The sequence below is a fragment of the Eulemur rufifrons genome, chromosome 3 (genome assembly GCF_041146395.1).
Source record: "Eulemur rufifrons isolate Redbay chromosome 3, OSU_ERuf_1, whole genome shotgun sequence".
NCBI classification, from domain to species: Eukaryota; Metazoa; Chordata; class Mammalia; order Primates; family Lemuridae; genus Eulemur; species Eulemur rufifrons.
Window position 1 is genome coordinate 46,698,530 of NC_090985.1, and position 23,074 is coordinate 46,721,603.

Genomic DNA, 23,074 nt, shown 5'->3' on the forward strand with positions numbered 1-23,074 from the left:
ACATGAGAATCTTTACAGAGACCACTTTAAATTGGTTGTTTATCCTTCACATGGAAGACAAATGAAAATTATTTCATACCCTAAAATAAATACCATGTAAAAATGATACAGATGAATCTCTGTACTTTTTTTTATTAACACCTCAATGGGTTAGGAGTCTTCTCCTACCTGATTACAATCCAACTATTAAGAACTGTTGATACATTAGAAACCAAGTGGCAAATGACCACTGACTAAATACAAATAGTAATGATGACTTTATTTACCTTGGGCACACGGTAGGAGATCTTTTTAAATGAGATCCACTCCCAATTGTTGATATTATATTGAAATATCTCTTAGCTTTTTAATATGGTGTTTTGGTATTTTTTTCTTTCTTCTTCCTCTTCCTCTCCCTCTTCCTCTTCTTCATCTCCTCCTTCATTGTCGTCTTCTTCCATCTTTGCCAGAAAATGGAGAAACATACATCATCTTACAGCTATTGCTGCCACAATTTCTAGGCCTACCAAATGCTTACCCCATCTAACCCTGGTCTTTGCCCAATCCACTTATAAGAAAAACTAGCATAACAAGGTTGTTGCCGGGCATAAGGGCAAGAGTGTATTGGTGTCTACAGAAAAGAGAAAGTCAATGTTGGCTGTATTGCCCCAGACATATAGTTACTTGGTTATCGTCAGAATCCAGCTTACTCAAGTAGCTATAGTTTAGTCTCTTCCCCTTGCCCTTCTCACTCTATGTCCTTCCTTGGTGAGTGAGTCTTATTAACTCTAACAGGAAAGGTATAGAAGGCAATAAGGCATATGTATTTATTTCCAGATGGCAATGGCTTAGACAGTATTATATCTTAGTGGAAAGAATGAAGGATTTGGAGGAAAAAAGATCTGGATTAAAATCCCAGCCATCTACTTTGAAGAATTGGTGTGAGGCTTAAATATCATAAAGTACAGGCAAAAAGAAATGGTTGCTGATGTTATTATTTTGTTAGTAAAAAACATGCAATGAATGACTCAGAAGAATGTCATAATAATACTAATATACACAAAATATTTAAGTATACAGTGGCAATATTTATATGCATCTGCTTCTAAACTAGGTATTTTAATGTCACATTGACAAAGCCTGTGATCTCTAGTAGTTAGTTTAGTTGTAGAAATGTTTAGATTTTCTTTTTTCAGTACTATTTTTTCTTTCTTCTTAAGTGTCTCTTTTCCTACTTCTGTGATTTCAGCAGAAAGTACTTTTAGAAGGGGAGGAGGGTATAATGGAGATTACCAAGGGCCGATGCCAGAATAGTTTCTAATTATTCTAATAATTTCACAATATTTTGTAGTCCCCCTTTTGCCTAAACCAACAGATTACTTAACAAAGTTGTTTATGAAAACCCAATTGATAGCTACTTTCTCCCTAATGTGACAAAAGTTTTCTTGTTCTAATTTTACCAACTACTATGTTCATCTACAGAATGCAAACAGATTTGAATGCACAATGTCATTCATCTTATTTGTGTCATCTTTATATTTAATGCAAATATAAATCAATTTGTAAATAAATTATATCCAAAACTATACCTAATATCAATCTGGTCTCATAAAAGATTGACAATATGAAAGATATTTCTAAAATATTGTGTTTATCTGACTTTCTGAAGGTACAACCCAGGGCTGAAACAGAAAAACATTTCATCACCTTGAGTTGGTTGTTTCTTTTCCCTACTCTGTGATGCTTCAATTTTAAAACTCATTTTATAAGTTCTATTTGGACACTACGTTAACCCTCAGGCCACAGAGTATTGGCAAACAGTTGATTTCGTTTTTCCCATTGGCATAGCTGTCGTTCACAGCAGCGCTCCCTCCCTTTCTTTTGTTTAAATTGGCTGCAGTATTTCTTGCTTAAGGGATTTACCAGAATGTGGCCATACCTGGGATTGAGCTAAAATCAGGATAAAGAACTGGGAATGGGAAGGCTATAAACTGACCACTGGGTGGGTAACATCATTCTTTCAACTCTTCAGAAAAACACATGCACACCATGAGCTCTGACTTTCAGAGGTGGAAAAATGAACAGAACATATGGTAAAGTTAAAAATTAATATTAATAAATGGAAAAGCTATTTCCCCAACAGACATTTCATTTTAAGATTGTTCTCTACTGGAATGATTTATTTGACTCTCTAATCTACTTGAAATGGGCAACAGGCTGAAAATTGTAAGGAACACTCAAAGCAGAGGCAAGAAAGCAATGACCATCATATCTAAGAAGTGAGTAGGTTCAAATTCTTGTTCAAAGGATACTTACATAGCTAGCTAAATAAAACTTTATTTCCCTCTACTCTGAGTCTCAAATTAAATAACATATAAGAAAAATGGTTAGACATATACAGAATCATTCTCATTTATTTGTGCCTTTATTTGTACCTTTATTCAATTGAAATGACCTTGAGAACGAAAGGAAAAGGACCCAAGCCCTGAAAAAACTAGGGCAGTTCTGTATGTATCTAAGAGTTTTGTAAGAGACTGTCAGATGCAGCACTTTTAAATTTAGCAATAAATACTATAACTAGACCAATTTAGACTTTTTTCTGTATCTAGAAGACATCTCATAATGGTATGAATCTGAAAAGAAGTAATGGAATCTTTGATTTTGTGGTTGTTAAGATACTTAATTTCAGCCTTCACTGAATCCATCAAACATGCTCCTCCCTGCCCTTCTTTCCACCTGTCTCCTTTTACATCATTATAAACAAAGATTTCAACAAGGTAGACAATTGTTCTTTCATAACATTCTTTTTATTGTTGTCCTAGGGTTTTCTGTTTGATAGTTTATGGCTAGTAACTGAAACTGATTGATTGATATGGCAATAAAAACGCAAAAGCAAGCAAGCCCTGGCCATTGCTCATTAAAGAGAGTTGTGTGAATGTAACACTGGTAACACACATTAGCCATAGTGATAGCTATGCTATCACTAATTAATTTATTCAACAAATGTGTTTATTCGCACCAAATGTGCTAGGCCAGCAGTATTTAAAGAATGGTCCAGGAGCCCCTGGGTGTCCCCACGGTCCTTTCATGGTCTCTGTGAGAATGATGCTCCCTTTTCACTCTCATTCTCCCACAAGCATACAATGGAGTTTTCCAGAGGCTACATGAGACTTAATGGCATCATATTTCTTAATGACATCATCTTAATGATATCTGTGCATGTGGATTCCTGTGTTTAAAATTTTTCTCAGTTGAAATTTTGAATACAGTGATCAAAAATTGGTAAATATAACCCACATAAAAAAACTCTTTGGGGTTCTCACTATTTCTAAACATGTAAAGGGGTTCTGAAATCAAACACTCTGAGAACCTCTGTGGTAGGCAACATATTAGTTAAAAATAATACAAAGTGGGTAAGATATAGATTTTCCTAGGCTGCTTCTTTCTGTTTTTGAATATGGTAGGCAAGGCAGGAAGAAATATGCCTATCATTTCCAGCCATCCATTCAGTTCATTCCTCTTCATTTGGGTTTGACTGCTGTGTTTATACAGCCAAATTCTACCTGTGCTCAGTACTTTAGAGTCAGTAGTTCTGTATAAAACCACTTGCCTTGTGAAGGACTATGCGAATTTGTATCTCTCAAGAACTGCATGCAAAATGGAAGCATCCATTTTTTCATTTATGAGACTCTGCTACTTGTTAGTGGTGACAATTGGCCAGTTGGAGGTTATAAGATAAATACTCTTACTACTTTAGTATGTGCTCTGATGGAAAACAAATAGAGAAATCAAAAAAATATTTAGATTACCACGTAGAAATATGTATTATACATATAATGAAATTTAAAAACTGGTGATTTTAGAATAAAAGAAATAAAAATAAAGTCCTAACAGTAGAGTTATACTTTTGATATTGATACACATTAGAGTTTTTTTTTTTTTTGCATCTTATAAATGTGACTTAAACCTTTCTTTTAAGGGCTCAGTTATACCTTGCCTTCCACAAGTGTTTATTTATCAGAGGTCTAGTGTGTATGTTAGGCATTTTGAATACACATATAAATAAGACATGGTCCTTGCTCTCAGAGAGTTCACAATTTACAAGCCAAAATGCATAGAAGCAGGGATGAAAGAGTATTTAACTCCACTCAGCATCACTTAAGAAAGTTGCCCAGAGAATGTACAGTAGGTATGGAAGATGAGAAAGGTATTCCAGACATAAGGAATTTCATGCATTAAGACATAGCTATGTTAAAATATTTGGTATATACAAGAAACAGCAAGTATCTATATGTTATGTGGGTAGTGGCAGGAAGTAGGTTAGAAATTTAAGGTGGGATTAGGTAATGAAGGGGTTCATTGGCCTTTCTAAATAGTTTGAATCTGACTTATTCATTCGCAAGAACTGCACACCCAAGGGTCTATGTGGTCCAAGCAAATAATGTGATAGTTGGATATTATGTAAGCCCCCTCCTTTGGTTTCACCACCACTTCCCCACTTGATGCATGTGCAGAGGAATATTTATCTACCATTCTAAAGTTGCAAAAGCAGCCCAGTAAGTAGCAACTGAAAACCCCAAATGTGGGAAGACAACGTGGACTTTGGTGAAGAACAATGTGAATGCCCAACCTAAAGATCGTTGCTACTTAGCTCCCATCTAGGTAGGGAAAGGGTCCAGTATTTCCAAACCATCTCAATTTAATAAGAAAAGACAGAAATATATATATGTAAAATGTCCTAATTTTTCAGTATCAATAAACTAAATTCTAATCTAATTATAAAATAAATTATAATCTCATTGGCATAGGCAATGAGAAATAATTGAAAGTTTTTAAACAGAATGACAACATGATGCATTTTTATTTCAGTAAAGCAGATGTGGAGGACAGATTGCAAAGAACAGAGGCTAACAACAGGAACCTCAGTTCTGGGGATGGTGGAAACCAATTCGCCGACAATAAGCACGAGGGCAAAGTCAGGATTCCATTCCCACATAAACCAGTTACATTGCTATTTTCCAGCAATGGCCTACATATTTCATCCTGGCAAGATCTTCCCACAGGTGCATAAGGGCTTTGTCCACAGAGTGAGCAAGGACTAGTTTTCTCATTGGCACAAAAAAGCTCTCAAAGCAGGCACCCACATAGTGGAGGGTCAGTAGATTTATCTTTATAAAGGATAGCTTCAGTATTGATTCCATGGCTCAGGTACCTTTGAAAACAACAGAGCAGATGCTAGCATGAAAGATGCTACCTAGATCGAGTTCATTGACATATTTGTTTTCCAGATTTAAACCCGGATATTGGCAGATGACTTTATCTGTGCCACATACTTGATGGCAGTATTCCAACAGAATGAAATATTTGAAATAAAACAAAAGTGCTTTTGAGTGCTGTGCAAAGTCAATGCAAATGGGACCTTGGCAAGGGTTTGCTCAGAAAGCTGCCCAAATTTCCCCCTCATTTCTTCCTTCCTTACTGGTTTGGGTAAATAACATATTTATGATTTTGTAATAAAATCTTCTAAATACTAAGCTCTTTCATATGTTCACAAGGTGTGGTAATCTTCAGAAGGACTGAAAATACCAGGACTTAGGCAAAGCCCTTAAATGGGACTGTGCCACTCTTGAGTTTCCTCCTGATGTTGTTCTCAGTTTCCAAGAGTCAGGGACATATGCAGTCTTTTGTTTAATTTTCCCTTTGGGAAAATATCCAGGCTGTGTCCATGCAAAGAAATTTTCCCTATTGAAATCATTTGAAATTTTGTTTTCAAACTCCTAATGAGTGGATTCTGTTGATTACATGGTCAGTTTGATTAGCCATATTGGTTTTTTAAATTGTCGAGAAAACAGGAGCTGCATTTGCCACTGCTAATCTTTGCTGTTGCTGTTTATCCCTGACCTGGCCTAACTCTTTCTCAGCTGAACACAAGGAGCATCAGACCTATGCAGGATACTTCTTGCCTCTCTGGACCCCAGCCTGCTGCAGTCTTTCAGGCTCTCAAACACTTATTTCCACGCCTCAGTTTTCTGCTATGTAAAGTGGGGATGACATAGTAGTTATCACAGGATGTTATGAGAATTAACTGAAAAAATGTGTGTAACATGCTTAAGAGTGTCCAGCATGTAGAAAATATTCTAAAAATGCTGACTATTATTACTATTGCCATTGTTGTTACTTCAGACAATAATGTTCGAAAGCGGATGTTAGCTAACTTAGACACTACAGTAAAAGTCCTAGGGAAACTGAGTCTTTGGCATTTTAGCAGAATTATTTGATAATATTTTTCTCTATCCCTTGCCCCAATCCTTGCCTGGTTCTCTACTAGCTGCATCTCTTGGTGCTTGCAAATTCTTTGTCCTGTTGAGAGATTAGGGGAATCTAATCTGGTACCCTGGCTATCCATTAGGCGGTTCTCTTATTCTGGAATCCTCAAAACAGGGGGCCTTTACTTAAACTACCCTGCACCTTATATTAGAATTACTCACCACTTGATTAACAACAGAGCCTGCACCTAAGCATGTCTCATTTTTGCCTATAATTCTGACAACATAACTTACCCCCATTTCTTGATATTTTTCTCAGGGTCATCTCCTATGTTTCACCTTTAAACATCATCTGTGGTCGTATATGTAAGTCTCTGACTACTTCAGCCCTAGTATTTTCCCTAAACTGCTATGACCCTCTCCTTTTGCTAAAAAGCACCTGTTTGTCCTTCCCTTATAAGAGCCCTTCCTTCAAGGCTAGTACCAGACTTAAATGTATTCCCATGTCCCTTGGGACAACTTTCACTTCCGATTCTGATTTTGCCAAGATGGGAGAGATAGGCTGGCTCTTTGATTTTGTATTACTGTTCTCTCTCAGGGAACTTAAGCTAATTCTGTAGCTTAGAGATGCTGTGTTCCACTCCCCCGCAAATAGGTGTACTTCAATACAATTCTGTCCCTAAGTACACACAGTCCACAAGTTTAAGGGCTCAGTCCTCCACAAGACTGACCTCACTACAGATGCCAGCCACAAGTCCTGGGGCCCACCTGCACATCTGACTGGGTATAAATTTGGGGGTTCCCATAACATCCTCAAGGGTCAATAATTCTAGAACTCTAGAACAACTCACAGGATTCACTGAAAGCACTATACTTATGATTACAGTTTTATGACATCGGATACATACAGGACAAGGCCTAGAAGGGTCCCAGACACAGAGCTTCCATGTCCTCTCCCTGGGGAGTCTAAGCACATCACCCTGCTGCCACATCAGGGTGCTCACCAACCAGGATGCTCCTCCAAGCCTCAATGTCCACAGTGTTTATTGCAGTTTTATTACATAGGAATGATTGAGTAGACAGTGGGCCATGTTATTGAACTCAATCCCCAGCCTCTCTCACTTCTTTGGACACCAGGTTGTCCCAGAGCTCTAACTCTCTAATCATGTGTTTGGTCTTTCTGGTGAGCAGCCCTCTCTTGAAGCTATTAATATCTAGAGGCCCACCGTGAGTCACCTCTTTAGCATAACAAAGACACTCCTGTAATACAGAAAATTTCAAGGGTTTTAGAGGCTCTGTGCCAAAAACTAGGTATATTCTTTATTATGCCAAAGAATATTTAAATTTACCAATGATTGTGCTTTCTGCCTAAATAAAAATATGGGACCACTCTCCTCGTATGGATTCCAAGCAACACCTTGATTCTCTTCTACCTTCAGGTGAGTTCCCGGTCACAAAATATCATGAAGACTGTCGGGGAGAGAAACTAATATATTTTCCCCTCCCATTGCAAGATTCATGGCTAAGGACCCTATGACAAAAGACAGATTAACAAGAGAAAAGTATAGAAATTTATTATATTTAATATAAGTTTTATGTGACACAGGAACCTTCAGAAATGAGACCCAAAGAAACAAGGAAACCTATTTGTGCCATGTTTGATGAAGTGGATGGTTGTGAAGGAGTGCGATTGGACAAGGGGGTATTATGTAATGGTGATAAAATGGGGAGACTTAGCAAGGCCTGTTTGTTAAGAATCTTCTCTGTGTCTCTGTATCTTCAGAGATAAGGACATTCCTTTCCTCCAGGTATAAGGTGGGTTTCAGAGGAAGGTCAGAGAATTCTTTTATGGCCTGTTTCAGGGGAGGGGGTCAGAAAAACCTTCCTGATTCTGCTGTTTTCTCAAATGCCAAGGTGCCACATTGTGTAGTGGCATATTCTGAGCCTCACCAAAACCTTTGTCTGCCTTCTGTATTCAAGATTGTTAAGCTCAGTTTCCCAGGAAACTGATCATCAGTCCCCAAATTATTAGTCACTCATTTTTCCATGAAGACTATTAGATTCTTTTGGGAATAGGACTCACAGTAGACTGTCTGAATAGCTCAGAGTTTCCTAGACACTTGCAGATTAAGATTCCTTTGGGGAGCTTGCTACACAGGCAAAACTTCTACTTAAAGCAGGCCGCTTGAATTCCTCTCATGCTAAACCATCAGGCAGAACTTCTAGATAGGACACTGTGGCCACTAGACAAGTGTCAGGATATCCGACACGGAAACCTAGCTTAAATCTCAGGGGTTTATGCAGAATACTATAGTCCGATGTGATCAGTCAGTTATGCTGTTACAGGATTAACAGACATTCCTTGATCACTCTCCAAAATGTATGTTATCTTATATCACCCATGTAGCTAGAAAAATAAATCCTTTTCTAATTTCTAACATCATGTGCTTATTTTGCCAATCCAGGAAAAGCTGGCTGCCTTTTTAGAAAATTAGTATCCAGAAGAATTTTTTTTTTTTTTTAATTTGGAATCTAGTTGCAGGTTGTTTTTACTCATTTGTTCCAATTCATATCTAGTGACATGTCTGAATGGTCCAAGGACCCCAGATGCCATTTGTTAAATAAATGATACCCCCTGACTCCAGAAGAATCAGTAACCTCATGTGTTTTAGCACTTAACTTTGGAAACACTTTGTTTACTCTGAGCTTCCATAGGATCGGGTTGACATATGAATGCTTAATCAAGCATTTAAAGCAAGCATAAATAACAGAGACTTTACATATGTAATATCCATAAGCTTCCAGACTTGTTTCAAATTTCTTATACTGGGACATCTAATATAGGTCATTTAGAACATACTTTAAAATGTAACACTTTAACCTATTTCTTAAAATGGCTTGGGGAAATTATTCAAAATGCAGTATGTAACTCTGGTGATAATAAGCAGATGTTTTGTATATTTGCATAATTCTACTATGTATTTGCAGAACTCTAGAGTTAAATGGAATTATCCTGTGCAGTTTCAGAAACATCATGCAATTCTTCTTCCTTCCTTCCTTCCTTCCTTCTTTCTTTCTCTCTTTCTTGCTTTTTCTTTCTCTTTTTTCTCTCTCTTCCTCCTCCTCTCTCTCTCTTTCTTCTTGCTTTGATAAAGATAAAAAATGTGACTGGTAAAAACCTGGATTTTCAGCATTGAGGTCATAGATATATACCATTAAACAAAAATGGAGAATAAAAAATATTAGGAATGAACACTTTAACAATTTCCTGCAGTGCTGAAATCACAGAAGTATAAAATCTTAGAATTGGAAGTCTCCTTGGCCTTTTACTAAATGCAGAAATTTCTTCTATAACAAAATCAAACTAGTTCCAAACTTTGATTTGCCTCTGATAACAAAGGTTAACAATTGAATGAATGGGAATATATTTTTACCTCTTAGGGTAGAAACTTATTCAATAAGTTTTGTCCAGTTGATTTTTTTTTGTAGACTGGAATATTTTCATTAATGCAGTTATGAAAAATAATTATTTTTATTTGGAAAATTGTGCTTGTCCTATTTGTTTTCTTGCATTTAAAATGACTGCCCTTATCAAATCTGGCTCTAGTGAATTGTGAAACTAAAGTTTAAGGAAAAATGATATCTGTAAATAACTCATTTTACTATGTGAAAGGAATTAAATTTGCACAAAATTTGGAAATCTGACATTTGTAGGACATAACATGAATTTCCAATAAAAACAGTAGATGTATCCAATGTAAAGAATCAAGTAATACTTCTGTCAAAACTGCTATTTATATATTTTAAAAGAAATACTAGAAAAAAATATCATATATGTAGGAGAGACTTTTGTAATAATAAAACATGAACATAGACACTTGGGAACCTGTATCAGTGCAGATTAAAACTATGGAGAAACAAACGCCCCTTCCTCCCAACCCCACCCTCACACAGCAGTTTAATGTTCGTCCATTCCATTTCATATATATTTATTTTATTTCATTGTGTGTTTAGTATGTTGTTAGGTGCTGTGAAAATTAATATGTAACTCCAAGGATAGACTAATGATTATTGGCCATCTACTCCCAAGCAAGCCCTGCTAGGTGCCTCACATGAATGTCTTGTTATTCTCACTTCAGGCAGTTGAGAACCAGTGAGATTAAGGCACATGATTGGGGCACACAGCTGTGAGTAACAGGGATGTGTTTCTAACTGAGGTCTGTTGGATTATGAAGACGTTTTTGCACATTATTGTGCGACATTGTCCGTGTTCAAAAGGGGCTCAAAACCCTGCTGGTGACATCACAATCACACATGAAGCCATCAAAGGTACAATCAGATTAAGTGCCAATATGAATGGGATTGATAGATATGCTAGCTCATTGAAGAAAAGGAATTTTGATGAGATCTTTATATATTTAACTTCCATGTGTCTCAAATTCACTTTTTAAAATCATAATTTTTATAATTTCTTTTTCATTAAGATTCTCAATGTAGAATATCTGGCACTAAAGAAAGACACAAAGCAGAAAAAATAAATCACTCATTATCCCGCTACTCAGCAATACTGCTGATAACATTTTGTGGTTATCTTATATCTTAATCTGAGTATGTCTACGGAACTATGGAGAACATTTTGTCCACCAGAAGTTTTGCAAGACAAAAACGGTCAAAACAATAGAACAGCTGTGTAAGGCAGGGCAACAAGGAGTCCTGGAGTTGCTAGCCCTACTAGGGTGACTTGGAAAGCCTGGAGGGTGAGAGAGGAAGTCACTTTTGGCCAGGAGGTCAGGTGGCAAGGTCATGGTAAGGAAAAGAAAACGAATAGGCAAGGAGGGTGGAACAGAGAGTTTGGGGCATGAAGAGAGGGAGAGTTATGTTTAGCTCCTACCCTGACTGGGGAGCTCTGGACAAAGGGAGAAATATCTAAAGAGGAGTGATAATAAGCTTTGCAGAGTCATAAACATGCAACAAGTCTGTATTAGCATTCTCCAGAGAAATAGAAGCAATAGGATATGTGTACATATATGTATGTATATGTCCATATAGGTACATGTATGTGTGTGTATACATACACACACAGAGAAGAGGAGAGAGAGAGTGGGGTCGGGGAGAGACACTGATATTTAGGGAACTGGCTCCTAAGATTGAGGAGGTTGGCAAGTCCGACATTTGCAGAGTGAGACAGCAGGCTGGAGACCCAGAGAAGACTTTATGTTACAGCCTAGAGTCCAAAGGCAGTCTGGAGGCAGAATTCTTTCTTCCTCAGGGGACCTCTTTAAGGCCTTCAAACTGATTAGATGAGGCCCACCCACATTAAGAATGGTAATTGCTTTACTCAAAATTGACTGATTTAAAGGTTAATCTAGCCTAAAAAAATGACCTTCACAGTGTCATCTAGACTGGTGTTTGCCTAAATATCTAAGTACTGTGGGCTAGCCAAGTTAACACCTAAAATTAACAATCACAACTTCTTCCAGATAGTTTTTGAATGAAAGTTGCCTTTAGAACCTGAACTACATCAGGCACTGTACTAAGTGCTGGTAATAAACAGATGTATAAGAGAAACAAGGTCCTGCTTGCAACGTGCTTACCTTCTTAAGAAACAAGTCAACACATAAATAAACCAGATTTTACATTGTGAGGATGGAAATGAAGGAAACAAACAGGGTCCCGTGATGGAGTTTATGAGCAGGCTTCTAGGTGGCTGCAACTTCAGTCACTTATTTGATAGTGACCCAGGACACATGCGTTTATACTCCAACCCAGTAGTAAGCTGACAGTTCACTGAAGTAAAAGTGTCATTAAACTCTCTATTTCTTCTTCTCATGTGTGTATGTGTGTGTGTGTGTGTGTGTGTGTTGAATACATTGCGGTTATGACCATTAATTGATTTGACTCTCACACGTGCGTTAGCAAACTCTGTGCTTTATCTGGAGTGGTGAGGGAAGATCTTTCTGAAAAGGTGACATGTGAGGGGAGCCTAAGGAGTCAACCAGGACAGGACAGCCAGGGTGGTGGAGGAAGAAAAGCCAGTGAGGTGAGGTTGGGGCTGGGCTGGAGCCAGATCACGAAGACTCACTTTTAGTCTATGTACAATGAGAAACAATGACATGCTCTTGAAAGGTTTTATTTAGATAGTGACATCATTTAATTTAGTTTTTTAAACAATTGCTCTGCTTGCTGTGTGGAGCAGGACAAGAATGGGAGCTGAGAGCCTCATTGGAAATTTACTGCAGGGTCCATGTGAGAGGGTAATAGTAGGGATCATGATGGGAAGTGAACAAAGGCAAGTATTGTATAAAATTTAATGGCCTCCAGTGAGAAACTCTGAGAAGACAAAGAAAAAAGGAGATATCTAAAATATTGGATAATATCTAGTTAATTCAATTATCTAATTTGTCCAGTGCCAATACACGTTAATGTATTAATGAAGGCTTCAAAGATTCTTCTTCCCTCAAACTCCAAGCTCCAAGTTACAAAAGGCCTAAATCCTTTTGAAAATAAAGTAACCTAAAGCTTGTAAGGATAATTCAAACTAGCAAGTGAGAGGAGAATGGAGGGGCAGATATTTTGGGACCTCCCAATTGCCAAATAGATGATTCTTTGTTCACAATACAGTCATGAGTCACTTAATGATGGGGGTACATTCTGAGAAGTGCATTGTTAGGCGATTTTGTCATTGTGTAAACATCATAGAATGTACTCACATGAGCCTACGTGGTATAGTCTAAAACATCATAGAATGTACTCACATAAGCCTATGTGGTATAGTCTACTACACATTTAAGCTATGTGGGATAGCCTATGGCTTCTAAGCTATAAACCTGTACAGCATGTTACTGTACTGAATACTGTAGGCAACTGTAACACAATGGTAAGTATTTGTGTATATAAACATAGAAACAGTACAGTAAAACTAAGGTATTATAGTCTTATGGGTCCACTGCTATATATTTTGTTCATTGTCGACTGAAACATTATGTGGTTGATGACTGTACATATAAAGCCGGCATTGATGATGATATTTTATTAAAGGTAATAGGGAAAAGTAGCTTTATTTCCTAGAAATAATTTTGATTTTTCTATTTGAGAGGTCTCTTTCCTTCTTTTCTCTTGAGAAGTCATTACATTAGATCAGTTTCTCAATATCAATGGAAAAAGACAAAGCTCAGTGTAAAATTATTCTAGTGTTGAAATGATTATCCAGGAAGAAGCATTTCTACTTACACTGTCATTAAACTAGTGTATATTATAGATGACCAGATGTGTACATCTGTGGGTGCATAGATACTATATTGGAAAATGAGAAAGAAATTTGAGTTTTCAGCAAATAATGCAGAATGAGCTTTGCTTTTTGCTTAAAAAGCCATTGTAAAATGATTGTGAAAATGTGATATGCAAAGTTCTCTATGATTATTGTTCCTTGGCCACTGACTTCATCCACTGCTGGATTATTGAAACAGCATCCTAGCTGGCTTCCCCATCTTAAGTATCTCTGAATCATCCATTGCACTGATATCGAGGTTATATTTCAGGAAAACAAAGTGCCAGATCCTTGCCTTCGGGATAAATTCTAAAAATCCTTAAAGTTTTGCAGAGTTGATGCAATATTAGATATTGTATGCAAAACATCCAACCCGTATCAACATGTTCAATAAGTGGTAGATAATGTTATGATGGCTACTTTTTAAAGAATAAAGCAATATTCTATTGGTTTATAAATGTATTGAGGACCTAGGCAGTTCTGGCACAGGGGCATTCAAAACTTTCCTTAAAAATATTAGAGGATAGTTATAATTAGTATGCATGAATGCATTCAAAGTCTGAAAGAAATTAATCTGGGCTTTGGAAAACCAGGGAGTTAAAAAAGCAAATAATGTTTTAAAATTAATCTGCAAATGAAGTAGGATCTAGCCATTACTATTCATGGCTGTGACATTGGAAAAGCTGGAACATTTTTTTTTCCAACTAATAGTTTTTTTTTTTTTTTAATTTATATGTAAGGTTGCCTGTGAGATCACATTATTTTAATGGTTGTCATTATTATTATCCATTTAAATACAGAGGAATTTAGTTTGAAGAGAATCTATAACCTTTCTTTATTTTAATTCACATTCTGTACAGGAAAACCATGACTTGCAGGTTCAAAGGAGAAAGCCTTTAAAAGGGCTTGTAAAAGGCCTCATAGGCTTCTTGGACATCAAATAGCTCAGCAAAACAGCATTATGATGATTTAAATGTAAATGAATTAGAAACATATGGATCACATTCCCTTGGAAATACACATGGGTTTGGAAATTAAGGGGGGAACTGCCTGACAAAATGTACTGCACTTGGCTTAGCACAAAATGTTTGAATAATCGGTTGAATTTTTTGCCAGATCTTGAAGGCCATGGGTTTTTTGTCCTATGGCTATTTTTACAAACCCCATGGGTCTTGAGGTTCCTTGGCTTTGAGAGTTGTTACCCCTGCAGCCTTGCTGCTCTGCTCTTCTCCACACCGGGCACTCGAATGTGCAGTTATTAAAGAGGAACCAATTTTGAGGGAACGGCGGGCATCAGGAGGATGTTGCTGATTTTTTTTTCTCTCTTCCTCATTTTGTTTTCTGCATTTCCCTTTTCTCCATTCCTTTCCCTTTTCTCTTTTCATCCTTCATTTCTTCTTTATTATTTCTTTTCCTTATCCCTACCTTTTGTTCTTACTCTGTTAAGCCTGGGAATGGATAAAAACAGCATGCTTGTAAGGCAAAGCTTGTAAGGCAAAGGTGGAGGAATGAATTATCCATTGTCTTATAATTTTTTTTCTTCAGAATTACCCACTGTAAGTTCCATCAGAGAATGGAAAAGTTTGGAAGCCTTCCTCTCTAGGTCGCTTAACTTTCACCATGGCAAAAGGGCCCATGCTTGGGCTTATTCTGTTGTGTTTTAAGCATTTTAGAGTCTCTTGAAAATAGCATCACCTCAGTTCAGCTAATTTTACAGGACAATTTATCATTATTAATATCAATCCCAGGTATAATGAATTAATTTCTTTAAAATGGGTTGACACACAGAATATCAGAGGCCGAAGGCTAATTCATTGCTGCCCAGCCTGGGTGAAAGCAGGTGTCATAGTAACAGGATCTGGCTTTTGTATTTTATACAAAATATACTGCCTCTTGATAAGCAGCTACAGAATTGATAGTTAAACCTATCCGCATGGATTTGCTTCCCATATGGAACTAATTGCCTCTGGAATAGTTAAAGCCAAAAGATCTCTACAATTTCAAAAGCTTCTCTTATCTTTCCTCTCCTATGGCTGTTGACAGCAGCAAAACACATCTATCCTCATTTATTATAGTGGTCTCATCAAGTAAGGATGTGTTGATGGGGGCTGTTACAGAACCAGATGGTCCAAGTTGATCTTTTATGTTTTCAGCATTCCCCCTCCTCAGTTTTAAAAGTCCAAGCAAAGATTGTCCTGCACTTGGGCTGATATTTCAGCATCTCTACCCTTAAAGGACCCAATGTGGTCCCTTACTGGTCCCAAACAGGGTCCCCTGAAGGTCTGAACATTTGTTTCTGTGTCCTTTAACCCTGTCTCATAAGACTTCACTCACTTTACCTCTTTTGGTGCTATCGGAGGCTGAGGAATGATGTCTGAGTGTCTGGACCCTGACAAGAGGTCCTTTTCTCTTCTGCCTCAATTTTCCACCACAGGACTACCTCTATTTCTTTCCCAAAATGCATAGGCCAGAGACCTCTAAATTCTAAATCTTGACAACTAGTAATAATTCTCTCTCTCTCTCTCTCTCTGTCTCTTTGATCGAGATCCAGAAGGGAGGGCTTGACCTGATGTTTCTTCTCTAACCTCTGAGGAAAATAGTGTGGAGATAAACAGTTGTTCCCATTGTCTTGATTGTCATTATATCAGTTAACATTTCTGGAACATGAACCTGTGCTAGGAATAAGCACGTTAGATGTATGAACTTATTGATTCCTCTCAACCACCTTAGGAACATTATCATCTCATGCGATAGAGAAAGAAACTGAGGTACGGGAGATAAATTGTCTGGTGGAATCTTCAAGTCAAGAACAAGAGTCCTCAAGTTTATAAAGGCCAAATGCGTAGGAATGCCATAATGCAACAGGCTCTCACCTACACCTACATCCTTAGCATGTCTCTCCTCTCCCCAGATCCCAGAATAAGTGGAAAAACTTTCAGAGAGAGAATTTTAGCCACAGGAGCCTGAAATCATGAATATGAGAAAGGATGCTGAGGCAGGGGAAATTATCTCTCTGAGACACCTCTGGCCTTGCTACATTGGAAAAATAACTTACAACTCTGGCTGCAGTTTCCTCATCTGTGACATGAGGATGAGTGCCTTCATCCTAAGATTATTGTGAAGATTAATACGTAATTCCTAGAACAGTGTCAGTTATTAAGTCAGCCCAATGAAGAGATGCCAGTTATGATATTTTTAATATTATCCTACCAAGGAATGTCCCCAAATGCTAGGACATGCATTGTTTCATTTGGGAAAGAAATAAGGTAATGGATCACTCCAAAGATGTACATGTAGTCGCTTACTGGAAATTTCCCTCTTAGTAACCCACCTCTTACTGCATGTACCCAAACCAATTATTTTTTACATCAAACCTACCAATTCTTTTGCATAACTTATCTTGTTAGTGGTACCAGTGTATTCTAGTATAGTAGTCAAAGTGAGAAATCTTGGAGTTGGCCTTTGTTTTGCAGCTCATTAACAACTAGTCATCAATTTCTCTTGATTCTACCTCCAGAATATCTTTCAAATGCCTCTCCCTTTGTTCACGGCCACTGCCCCGGCAGAGATCATTTGGATAGCCATCAAGCAGTCATCTCCTCCGTCTCCTCTCCATTCCACACAAAGTGCCACAAGAGCATTAAAAAAAGAAAAACTCAGGTAATGTTATTCTTATGAATAGCTCACCATTTCTAGAGAGTGAATTTCAATCCTCTTGGTATGTACAATATTTCTGTCTGCCTTCTCATAAATACACCATGCATATATTTCCATACCTCTAGGCCAATGGCCATACTTTGTCCTTTATCTGAAAGATCTTTCCAAGAGGAGACTAAGCCTTTCTAAGCTTCCGATCCTTAACCTCCTCAATCCCTCACTCTGAAAAAAAATTGTACATAGCTCAGAGCAAAGGTTGTTGTGAGAACAAAGTGAAAGGATGGATCTAATGCACTTAGCGCAGAGTTGACCTTGCAGTGTGACCTTGGGTAATTTATTTAACTTCTCTGTGCTTTAGTTCCACTTATATAAGGTAAGGACAGTACCTACAGCCCAGAAATATCATGAGAGCTGAATTAACAAGCATATTTAAAATGCTTATGACAGGACTTCTTATTCCTGTCTTATTTTTCTCATTATTTCTCTAGTTCACTTATAAAATACCACTGATGCTAATTTGTGCTACAGAGTGAGAAGGGTTTTGGGGGAAATTTATTATAATTTATAATGTACATTTTATACATTCTGAAAATAACAGTGCATTAGAACAGTGTATTTTAAGGCAGAGCCCAAATGTCATTGTCTCGTGAAGACATCCCCAAGCTCTCTGCTTTCCTGTGGACCACTCTACTCCTATCTCCTGTTTCCTAGGCAGTTTGCCCATATTTATAGTATAGCACTGTATTGCATGATATAAGAATTATCTGGGTATGTGTCCGTGTCCCCATTAGAATGTGAGCCAGGAGTGCGTGCCATGTTCACTTTTGATGTCTCCACAACCCCCATTACCCCTTCTGCCACCCCCAGATGCCTCCTCTGTGCCTGACAACGATTAGGCATCCCATAAACATTGACTGAATGCATTCTGAATTGGGTAATGAGCCATTGTCCCACCTTTGCGGCTGCCTTCACAAATACCTAAGGTTTAATTTGGGACTGTGGCCATGTTGGATGAGCTTCAGAGACCAGAGTGTTGTCACAGCAACAGGGACCCCATGAATTTGGCTCCTTAAAACATTTTGACAAGAAAAATGTCTGGGTTTCAAGATACCTGAGGGCTTATTCCTTGTTTTCCTCAAACACAGTCAGGCTTTCATGTGGTCTTACACTTGCTTATTGATACCCAGTATTTTTCTTGTTGGGCCAAATTCGGCAACATATTATTTATTTGACACTGTGGTAATCCATTCAATTGGATGGAAAAGAACATATTAGTCAAATGAAACTGATGTCTGGTAGCCATGCACACTCACCCAAATAATCTGCCCCTGGATCCCGTTCACGGGCCGGGTCTCCAGCTGCCTGACACCGAGCCACATTCTCGCTTGGGGATTTATTTTCCCTGGCCCTGCTGGGACACTAAAACCAACTTTCCAATTCAGCCTCAGCCTCAGACTCCAACCCCGGGACAATAGCAATACTGTGTGATGACTACCGAGGACAGGCTAAGAGGGATGACTGTTTTAATAGCACTTTATGACTCCTCAAGACGTACTGGAAACATCACCACAAGGAGAAAAAGGTATTCGCCAAGGAGAGGGGACGCCTCTGTAGTCAGAATCTGAGCTGGAATCAAAACCACAGACAGAAATAGGGCTGAGGTCCTACAGTGTAAATTCCAGGAACCGGGGAGGAAGCTTGAGGACAAGGCCATCGGGGCTTTCAGAAATGTGCTAATTGTGCAATATTCACAACTTAGTGCGGGAGAAATGATAAAGTCACAATGAAAATGAGTGACTAAATCCACTATGAGTGGCTAATGATTTAGGGAATCTTCAAAACCTGTAGAAATAAAGGAAGGAAGCATTCAGCAGCATCACTCTCACTACTGTTTTTCCATTTTTCCATGTTTTCCCTTGTTAGCATTTGTGCCCTTTTGAGATCTCTCTCTTTCTCCTTCCTTTTAGAATAGTAAAGCACAGTAAGTCTATAGAGTTTTTTCATAGGATCCATGTTGTGCTTTGTGGTATTTTTATCTCTGACCAAAATATAAAATATGGGTATATACACCTAGAAATTCATTGATCAAATTTAGCTTTCACATTGGGTGACCAGAAAGGTCAAGTCTAATTTTATGTTTTGATTCTGAACTATAAGCAGCATCTGAAATTCATTTTTAAAATGGCCAGGGAATAGAGTAGGATCCTGGTAGAAGAATTCTCACTTCTTCTGAGCCAAGAAGAAATATCTAGTCTTTAGCCAAAGGTCAGCAAGTGACTTTTTCAACCTGTGTTTGGCAGGGATGTTAATATTTAGGATTTCTCACTTAGTCAGGTCAAGTCTGAGGGGATGTCCTAACTAATATGTATGAGGAGCCCTGCCATGCCAGGGCAGGCTGCCAAAAGTTGTGTATTCATGCAAACCCAGTGGCCTCCTGGAAGAAACATGGTCAGACTTACCATTATTACCCAGAACCAAGATTCTTGAACAATGAGAACAAAGGCTGCCTTAAGCCTGGGAGCTTGTAACCTTATATGGCAAGGAACCCATTCTGGAGTAAAATTTAAAAAACATGCCAATGAAAGTACATATATTTCATGCCATGTATCAAAGACAATCAACTGGCTCTTTCTTCCTGGAGTCGTGTTAAGGACAATTCAGAGGCTTTATGAAGACCCTGTGGCAATATACCATTGTCAATAAGCAACACCTGCCATTGCTTAGGTGTGGGTGCATGGGTTTCAGATTGCCTCAGTGGGAGAAAGAGAAGAAATTTTGAATGGGACACTATGTGGTGCCACTCAAATGGGATCTGCTCAGTCTGGGAAACTATCTCCAACTTTTGTGAGAGAGGAGGTTGTAAGAAACTGCGCAACTTAGTCATGTGTTATAGTAGAAAACCTGAAAGAATACCTTTTGGGAGCCTACTAAGAAAGTATAAAAACAATAGGGAGAGAGATCTGCCCACTTTTATAGAAACACTGTCCCTAGAAACCATGCAAGCCAGCATCCCAGCAAAGGGAGAGCCATGCAGCCACCAATGAGCAAAATGGCAAGTCAATTCTTGGCTTAAATAAGAGGGACTGACAATTTAGAATTAGACATAACAGCAGAGGCAGAAACAAGATACTCAAGAGAGGGAGCAGAGGCCCACTGATACCTGTAATTTAAAACTGATAGTTAACCAAGGAGATTGCTTGAACTACCCAAGTTTGTCTGGGTCACCATAGTATTTATCCTTTGTCTAGCACATTTTATTTTTTATCCTTTCATATTGGCTTACATTGTCCAATGTGATGGCCTCTAGTTACATGTGGCTTTTAAATTTAAACTTCTTAATGTGAAATAAAATTAGAACTTCCATTCCTCAGTCATACTAGCCACATTTCAAGGGCTCAACAGACACGTGTGACTAATGGCTACCACGTTGGACAGCACCATGTAGAATGTTTCTATTATTATGGAAAGCTCTATTGGAAAGCACTAATGTAGACCATTGGAAGAGAGGGAGTCCTAGTTTATGGAGCTACCTTTGTAGGATTAAGAAGAGAATAGCCTGCTCTAATTACTCAAAGTCACTCCTCCTTCTATTTGTTTATGCTTTTTGGCCATTTCTGGACCCATTCTCAATGCTGGACACATGTAATTAATAGTGAATTGATGTGGACCTTTTGTTGCTCTGAAAGGTGTTTGGTGAGGTAGATGGTTAAATGTACCATTGGAAGGGTGATTTGGGAGATTGCCTATGGGTGTCTGACAAGTCAGAGAGCATTAAGCCTGTCAAGAATCTTGTGATCTAGGTATGATTCTAGGAGTTGATTTCTCTTATCTCTGTTTTTCTCAATGACTCTTCAAGGTGGGCACTTTCATTCCTTTTTAACAAATGAGCATATTAAAATGTAAGAAACTTAAAGACAGATACCTAGGAAATGGCAAAGCAGTGATGTGAACACAGATCTGTTTGACTGTAATCCTCGACTTTTGTTATAGCATATTTCCTACTAAGAAGATAAGTACAGAAATCATTATAATGTAAGATAGAACATCTCTTTGTGCCCATGTATATCCATTGTTTAGCTCCTGTTTATTAGTGAGTATACGTGGTGTTTATTTTTCTATTCCTGAGATACTTCATTTGGGATAATCATCTCCAGTTCCATTCCAATTGCTCCAAAAGACATTATTTCATTCTTTTTTGTAGTTGAGTAGCACTCTATGGTGTCTGTGTGTGTGAAATCACTGTGGTTTCATAGTTTCTGTCTGTCTTCAAAGCTGCTGAAGTCATGTTGTGTTGTGTTATATCACTTGGAAGTCATTAATGACACAAGGTCATTGTTTTGTGAGATTACACACTCCTAGTTTTGAATTTAATTTATTTGTTTACTTCGATTGGTTTTAATTAAAAAATGTTCTTCCAAACTACATTACCATACAGCAAAATGTGCTTGAAAAGTCATCCTTTGCCTTCTCTTCTAAAAACTACATAAGCAAAGAAGAGATTGTTTCATTTTGGAAAACATGTTTTGTCTTATTTTGTTTACTGTTTCCCACTTTATTTTCTGCCATCTTTGGAAACTTTATGAAGCATCAGGGTGACACTAGACTCTTTAAGGATGTCACCAGGACCCTGACATTTATAGAAGTGCTGTCCAAGAAGCAAAGGCAGGAGAGGAAGGATGATTCAGACTGCCTGTTACAGGCTCTTTGAAATCCACAAGTAATGTTTTACCATTCAGGTACTATATTAATAAATGATTGCCTCTCCAGTAGTTTTACTTTGAAAGTATTCATCATTTTCCATCTGCTGACAAAGACTAAACTTTAAGTATTAAAAAGTAATAAATGTTGAAACAGCTGTAACATTTCAATTTTGCCTATATAGATAATAATCTTTTGTATATTTTAATACATCACTAATGAAATTTTTAAACAAAGCTTCACAGTGTATCTGCTTGCTTAAAGGAGATGCTGTGAAGTATTATTTAAGACTATTTTTCTTTTTGCAACACCTTCATATGTTATCAATCAAAACAAGCATAAAATTTAAAAAATATTAGAATATAATTTCTCCCATATAGCATATTTTCAAGGAAGGTTTCATATATATGTATTTTTTTCTTGATTTATAGATATTAATTTCAGTCCATCAAGAAAGAAGATATATTCCTTAACTTAAACAATAGGTTACAGCATAATAATATTCATAAATAAATACTTTGAATATTTCCTATTTTATGTCATAAGTCAATTCTCAAAGTAACTATTTGAACTAAATAACTTGTTCTTAAATATTGATGTTTCTGTTATTCTCTCTTTCTAAAAAATTCCACATTTACTATGTACTACATACATGCTCAATATTTGGGACATTTTCAAAAATCTCTGTTTTTATTTATAAAACATTTGTTCATAATATTATAATTAGAAGCATATACACTGGAGCCTTTCTTTGAAAACTTTTCTTTTTTTAATCTTTCAACGCAGAGAAAACTTTCCATCACCTCCTTTGCTTTAAGCTGGACAATTTGAAGGACTCAATTTTCGATGTCATCTGTATCAATTATCCCACAGAAACATGTATGAATTTCTTTTATTCACTAAATAGATGGAGTTGGCTTTTTTTCATGTAATTTTTCACATCTCACGGTTAGTAACCTTGCAAAGAAACACACATTTATACAGCTGTCACTAAGGTAGTTTCACTTTTAATCTACAGCACGTTAGTCTTCCAGTTTCACTGAACTCTAATGCAAGTTTGGGTAAAGAAATCTATGGGTTTCTAAGGTCATTTCTATATGTGCATTTTAATGTCACTTCAAACTTTTGAGACATAAAACTGAAATCTCCATTTTCCTTCCCAGTCTTGCTCTCATCCTAACTTCACTGTTTCTACTGCCAGAGCCAA